Here is a 6,442-nt window from a genome sequence, read left to right as displayed (position 1 = left end):
ATAAAGATTCATGTCAAGGTATATAAAGAGGTTTAAATGCATAAGTCATCATCATAATGAACGTATTCGCAGCTGGAGTTAGAAAAGGTGCAGAGCATTACATGATGCAGGAAACATAAGTAACTGTACATAACATCATATAATTCATATCCACAGTTGATCATCGTGCAGTAATGAGAGGGAGAAAGTTTAAATGAAATAGAAACAAATGTTCCCAGAACTTTTCAGAAATTATCTTAAGTTTCATTCAGTTTTCAATGAATAGATGAATCATTAATAATTTCAAAATAAAATACATTTAAAAACAAATATAATAACAATAATAGTTTAATTTTATTTGTCAGGTTTTCGAGTGATAAAATGTCAAAAAATTGAATTTGCAGATTGTTGCACATTTTAACAAACCACAGATAACTTTATTAAACTGTCACCAAACAAAAAACTTAAAAGATGCTGACAGAGGGACTCCTGGGAATATTTAGTTTTATTAATCAGGTTAAATGTTTTTATTTATTCATATTAAAAACTATTTGAACCTAAATGTTTTACAATCATGGCAAAACACAAGTACAGATAAAAATGAAGTGCAGAGATAAATCTACGCAAAAGAAAGAAACACAATGAAAGACACAAAAGATAATGTAAGAAGAAGTAAATAAATGATGAAGTTTAAATGAATCATAAGACAAAATCTAAAAACTATTTCCTTTATTAAATTTTGTTCATTTTTGCTGTGGATGTGAATTTTCAGACTTTTGAAATGTTCTTGTGACTCGTGTTAAAGTTTACGAGTGATTTTATTGAATTTGATATTTTTAAATTTTCAAAAATAAAAAACATTCAGCTGATCACGACCTCTCTGTCCTCGAGGTAGAGCAGCAGCAGCAGCGTTCACGTTGCAGGTTTCTGTGCCACCGCTCACATGCACCGGGCCCAGCGGGAGGCTCCTCGCCTGCCATGCTGCTGCTGCTGCTGCCCTGGTTTGAATTTCTGAATATAAGCGACTGGCTTCCCATACTGACAGCTGATGATGTCATGGAAACTCTTCTGAGCCGCGCACTTAAAAACTGGAGAATGATTTATAATGAAACGCAGCCCCTCAGTTTTTAAGAGTGGGGGGGGGAGGTTGGGCGCAGGACTCGGGGCACAACTGGGGAGTTTTTACGTTCATTAAACTTTTGACATGTAAGCTTCATAGAAACCGAACGCTGCCGTTACATCCTGTCATGTCAGGGAGCAGGAGTTGTTTTATGTTGTCATGCCTGCAGACATGAGGGGCCTTAATGCATCTCTCACCTCCGGAGCCCAACAGCCTCCAACTATCATTCAACAGAACCTCGCTTCATCCTGTTCCAGCAGACGAAAGGCCTCCGCAGCGTAAGAGCCGGCCACTCAGGCCGTGACGTGACCGTCAAGTGGATATTTCTGCTCCTGTTAAGAGGAAAATAAGTCTTACATAAGACAAAAAAATCCCTCTGTCCTCTTTAATCTCCTCGGGCAGCTAATAGATCAGAGATGCCAAACATCCAAACAACAGAGGGAGGCTTTGTGAAGAGAGGAGCAGCCAGCGGAGAGCGAGAGGGGAGGAAGAGCAGCTCTTATTTGGGTAAAAGGGAGGAGAGAGGGCCGTACGGGTGGTGGTGGTGGGGCAGGGTACACCTGCACGATCACAGCTTCTTGGGAAATGGGGAGAAAACAGGATCTTCAACTCAAACAACATCCTGTCACCCCCCCCCCCCCCTCCCGTCCCAGAGTGTTTATACTGTTGTTCCTGCTCGTCTGCGTAGAAAGTGGGAAAGAGATGAATCAGTGAGACTGGGCCTTCTGGACGGGGGGAGGAAGAGGGTGAGGAGGTCGAGGGGTTCCTTCCTTCTCTCTTGCCGTAGCTCATTAGTCCTCTCCTCCAGATTTCCCCACTCATTCATCCTTTTTATTCAAATGTCCGCTCTGCTGAACGTGACTGAGGCTGGTGTCATCCTCTGTGAAACTGATGGGAAGTTTTGAAAGAGAGGGAATTCCACGACGCTAAAAATAAATGGAATACTGTTTTGGAATCACATACAGCGGCTCACAGACTTCCTGATGCTGATTCCTCTCATCCTTTATGAGCTATTTCTGTGCGTGTGAGTGAGGGAAGAAAAGGTAAAAACTATGAGTGGACACACAAAGGAAACTTTAAAAAAAAAGCTCATTCAATAACAAGGATCCTGACGAATCGCAGAGCTGCAGGAAGGCAGTTGTGTTTTTTCCAATACAAGCAATTAAACATTACAAAATACTGAAAGTACAACAAAAATAACCAACAATGACAAGAGGAGGAATATTTAATTCTCTAAATTAAATTAAATAATGAGTCAAACTTGAATGGAAATTCCATATATTTGTCATTAGAGACTTGGCTTCTCCATCGAAACTGTCCCTGACCTAACATCCGTTCAATAGTTTTACAGTAAATCCTGCACCTGGAAATCAGGAAAACAAATATGAATCAGACCAAAAAGAAAAAATAGAAAACCCTCCCATACCCATTCATACAGTCCTGAGATCCTTAAAGTCTGTCAGTGTAAGCACCTGGTGGCGATAGAGACTCATTAAGCTTTGATTTTTAACTGGCAATAGAAACACAACCCAAGTTTGACAACACACAACTTATTTGTCCCTGGGGAGACGCAGCTTGCATAAGACAGAGCTGCTATGCTGAGCTTTGACCACACACACTCAGAGCGAGCGAGCGTCTGGTGACCACAGAGGAAGTGACTACCAGAGAGGAAGTGGACATGTCCGCAGCCAAGGGGAAGAAGAAGTGTTAAAGTTATTAGCTGAGTGGGAGCGGGGCGTTGAGGGGGCATCCTGTGCACAACAAATGCTTCCTGCTCCCTCGTCCCAACGCCACAAAACAACCACAGAGGGGGGTGGAGAGAGCGGAGCGAGGCACGGAGGGAAACCTGCCATCAACCAAATACAGGTGGAAACTATACGGTGCCCGCAGGGAAATACAGCTACTCCCCTGCAGCCTGTCCCTCTCTGTCTATGTGAGCTCCTATAGAGGTCCTCACACTCCACTATGGAAAATTGATGTTTTTCATTTGAGCACATTCCTGCACACGACGGGCCCCTCCTGAAAAACAGCTCATTACACCCCAGAGAACATTACTCCACATTATGAGAAGAATCATGAACATGCAGCCACTGTTGGGGAGTAACTAGTTACATGTTACCACAAAAGATGTAATCCATCACGTTAATTGAATCATTATACGTATGTAGGTTTGGGCATATTTGCAGTAAAGCAAAGATGTCGGGACACATTTGAGCGTCAAGGATGTGAAGCAGTCCCTGTTCATTGGGAAGTATAGACTCAATGTTTGGGCACCCTTATATATATATATATATATATATATATATATATATATATATATATATACTACATATATTTAGAAGCATATTTATAGACTCAACTTCCGACCGCTGCATTGATTCTTTCTTTTTTGAAGAACCCATAAAGGAGGTTTGACAATGACAGGTTTTGTTTTTCCAACTTTCCAGCTTTTCCTCCCAACTGTAAATACAAGATGCACAACGTGTCTCCACTTCCTCTTACAAAACAAAAGACAAAAATCAAAGCATCCCAGCTCGTCATCATCCTCGGCAGGGATGGTGTAGTGGAGTGCCGGTGTCGTGGTCTCACCAACACACACGATCGACCAATCATGAATATCCCTCAGATGTAGCTTTAATCCCTGATTCTACAGGTGGAAGTCAAATTAAATCCTGGCTCAGCTCTGATGCCACAGAGATTCATGTCCTACAGCCTTGTCTATTCCTGAGTGTGCAGGCTCGTCTGTCCCGACCAAAGTGGACATAGGTGCCCACTGTTGTGCCTACGTGATGTTGACCGGTGCCAAACATGTGTCCATTCTCTGCCGCATCTCTTGAAACACCTCTCCGGCCTTTTTTTGGTCGACTGGCAGTGACAGGTTCAGCTGTCGTTACCCTTCGTGTGGCAGCCTCACCTCTGGCACAACCCACCTCCCCGGCCCTGAAGAGAGTGGAGGACTCACACCTCTTCCATCAATCATTTGTTCACGCATGGGGAGTAACAGTCGGTGTAGAGCTGGATGCTGCAGCTGTCTCACATCGCACAGGGGGCAACAGGAACTCTGGGTCCATGAGGGCACTTTACTTCACTCTCACTGGTTGCCAACGACAACAGGATCCATATCAGGGACCATAACAGCAAAATAAAAATGAACTAAAATGTCAAATACAGATTTATAAAAAGTTTTCTAGATTGTCAAAAGTGAGATGAGGCCTGGTTCAGGTGTTTAAATGTAAATAAAAGTATCTTCACAAAGGAAGAACATACAGTTCTGCTCTATTTACAGGATAATTATATACGTGCATGTGATTTATATACAGTAGGTTTGTGGGCACGTGTCTGAGGACAGAGATCACTCTGCAGACAGTCACCTGAACACATGTCCAGTCTATGATTCTCACACATTATAACACAACAGTGGGTCGGACCATATGAAAATATTATTTTCATAATATTAAGACTTTGTTCTCGTAATATTAAAACCGTATTCACATATTACGACTTTATTCTTGTAACATTTAAACTTTATCCTTGTAATATCAAAACTTTATTCTTGTAACATTAAAACATTATACTTGTAACATTAAAACTTTATTCTTGTAACATTCAAACTTTATTCTTTTAATAATAAAACTTTATTCTTGTAACATTAAAACTTTATTCTTTTAATAATAAAACATTATACTTGTAACATTAAAACTTTATTCTTGTAACATTAAAACTTTATTCTTTTAAAAATAAAACTTTATCCTTGTAACATTAAAACTTTATTCTTGTAACATTCAAACTTTATTCTTTTAATAATAAAACTTTATTCTTGTAACATTAAAACTTTATACTAGTCTGTATAAACTTTGTGTCTCGTGTTAAGACTGAGCTCAGTCTCTCTCCTCCATCACATTCTTTCTACCTGCTTCATGTCGTCACGTGTTTTCACCGCAGCTTAAATCAAACGCACCTGTTTTTAATGGCGGGCTTTTTAAACGCTCGTGCCCCGCCCACTTATTGGGTTCGTTTGTCTGTGCTGTGGAGCAGCTCAGGAACAAGCTAACGGCTGCTAGCTCCAACTAGCTCCAGGTAGCTCCATCTAGCTCCAGGTAGCTCCATAGATACAGTGATGTGTGGAGACTGACGGGCTCCTTGTCCTTTCACCTGCCGGCATCAGTGCGCTTCTTCCAGGGGATGTTACGGAGTGTACCTGTCTGTGATGTGGATGAATGGAAGCTAACAGCATGCTCTAACAAGGTAAGCTTCTAGCCTCTAAGCTAGCAACAGTCTGTAAGCGAGCAACAGTCTGTAAGCTAGCAACAGTCTCTAAGCTAGCAACAGTCTGTAAGCTAGCAACAGTCTCTGAACTAGCAAAAGTCTGTAAGCTAGCAACAGTCTCTAAGCTAGCAACAGTCTGTAAGCTAGCAACAGTCTCTGAACTAGCAACAGTCTCTGAACTAGCAAAAGTTTGTAAGCTAGCAACAGTCTCTAAGCTAGCAGTATTGTAGTTTCATAGCTGCTGTCAGATCAGTTTGTGGTTTTGCTGTCTCTTGTCCTGGCACTTTATATTTCCTGCGTGGTCACAACCACAGTGAGGTTGGTTTTAGTTTTTTTGATTCATTAATATTGTGACAATACATTTATCATGATATTTTAGCCACAATAATCGTAGCACGATAATTAAAAATGATACTTAGACTCCAGCACGTCTTTAACAGGGAGTGTAGCCGAGGCCTGTTTGTCAGATATCAGCTCTGTTTCTATTTTATGCTAATCCTCCTATAATACTGTACAGTTGGTAAACAGACTGCATCAGTTTGACCTTCACACAGTAAATTTACAGAGCGGAGAGTGTGACCAACCTGACACTGTCCACTAAGCTCAGCTGACAAGCGAAGAACCCGTCCAGATTCATTAGCTCTCGCAGCCGTTGGCCCTGAGGTTTTAAAGGTTCAGGGCCTCTGGTGTCGGACCTGAGGATCAACTCCACTGTTCAACTATTCATCACAATGCTGTGCTATGTTTTGAACAAGAAACTCTAGCCGGCAACAACAAAGCATCTCCGTGCTCGACGAGACAGTGTGGAGGTGACACAGAATGACCCAGTGGTGTCTCTGTGCACAACAGCGCTGCATGAAGTGGGTCGGCCTCAGTAAAACTCCTCAGGCTTTAAAGTGTAAACAAACCTAAAGAGTTGTCACGTGCCCAAATGCCCTAAAGGGGGTGTCCTATATAGGCCGCTTCTCCATATAGAAGCATGACACCATGGGACACCTGACCCAACTCAAGGGGACTAACAGCTAATGAGTTTTTAACTTGAGTACAAATCCTGCATTGTTTACAATCACACTTACT

The 6,442-nt window shown here is 41.8% G+C and overlaps 1 protein-coding gene across 3 annotated transcripts in view; it reads left to right on the top strand.

Annotated features, from left to right (window-relative positions):
* The first annotated feature begins 4,997 nt into the window (after positions 1-4,997).
* Positions 4,998-6,442, top strand: part of gprc5c (G protein-coupled receptor, class C, group 5, member C) — a 79,191-nt gene continuing 77,746 nt past the window's right edge. For 2 of the 3 annotated variants that reach the window (XM_069517557.1, XM_069517560.1), the window contains exon 1: positions 4,998-5,344. The gene's annotated coding sequence lies outside the window, so the exon portion shown is untranslated. The remainder of the gene's footprint in view (positions 5,345-6,442) is intronic. The other variant, XM_069517561.1, reaches the window with a different exon arrangement.

The sequence above is a fragment of the Paralichthys olivaceus genome, chromosome 21 (assembly GCF_024713975.1).
Source record: "Paralichthys olivaceus isolate ysfri-2021 chromosome 21, ASM2471397v2, whole genome shotgun sequence".
Classification (NCBI taxonomy): Eukaryota; Metazoa; Chordata; class Actinopteri; order Pleuronectiformes; family Paralichthyidae; genus Paralichthys; species Paralichthys olivaceus.
Note: the sequence above shows the minus strand (reverse complement) of the source record. Positions and strands in the feature narration are given on the sequence as shown.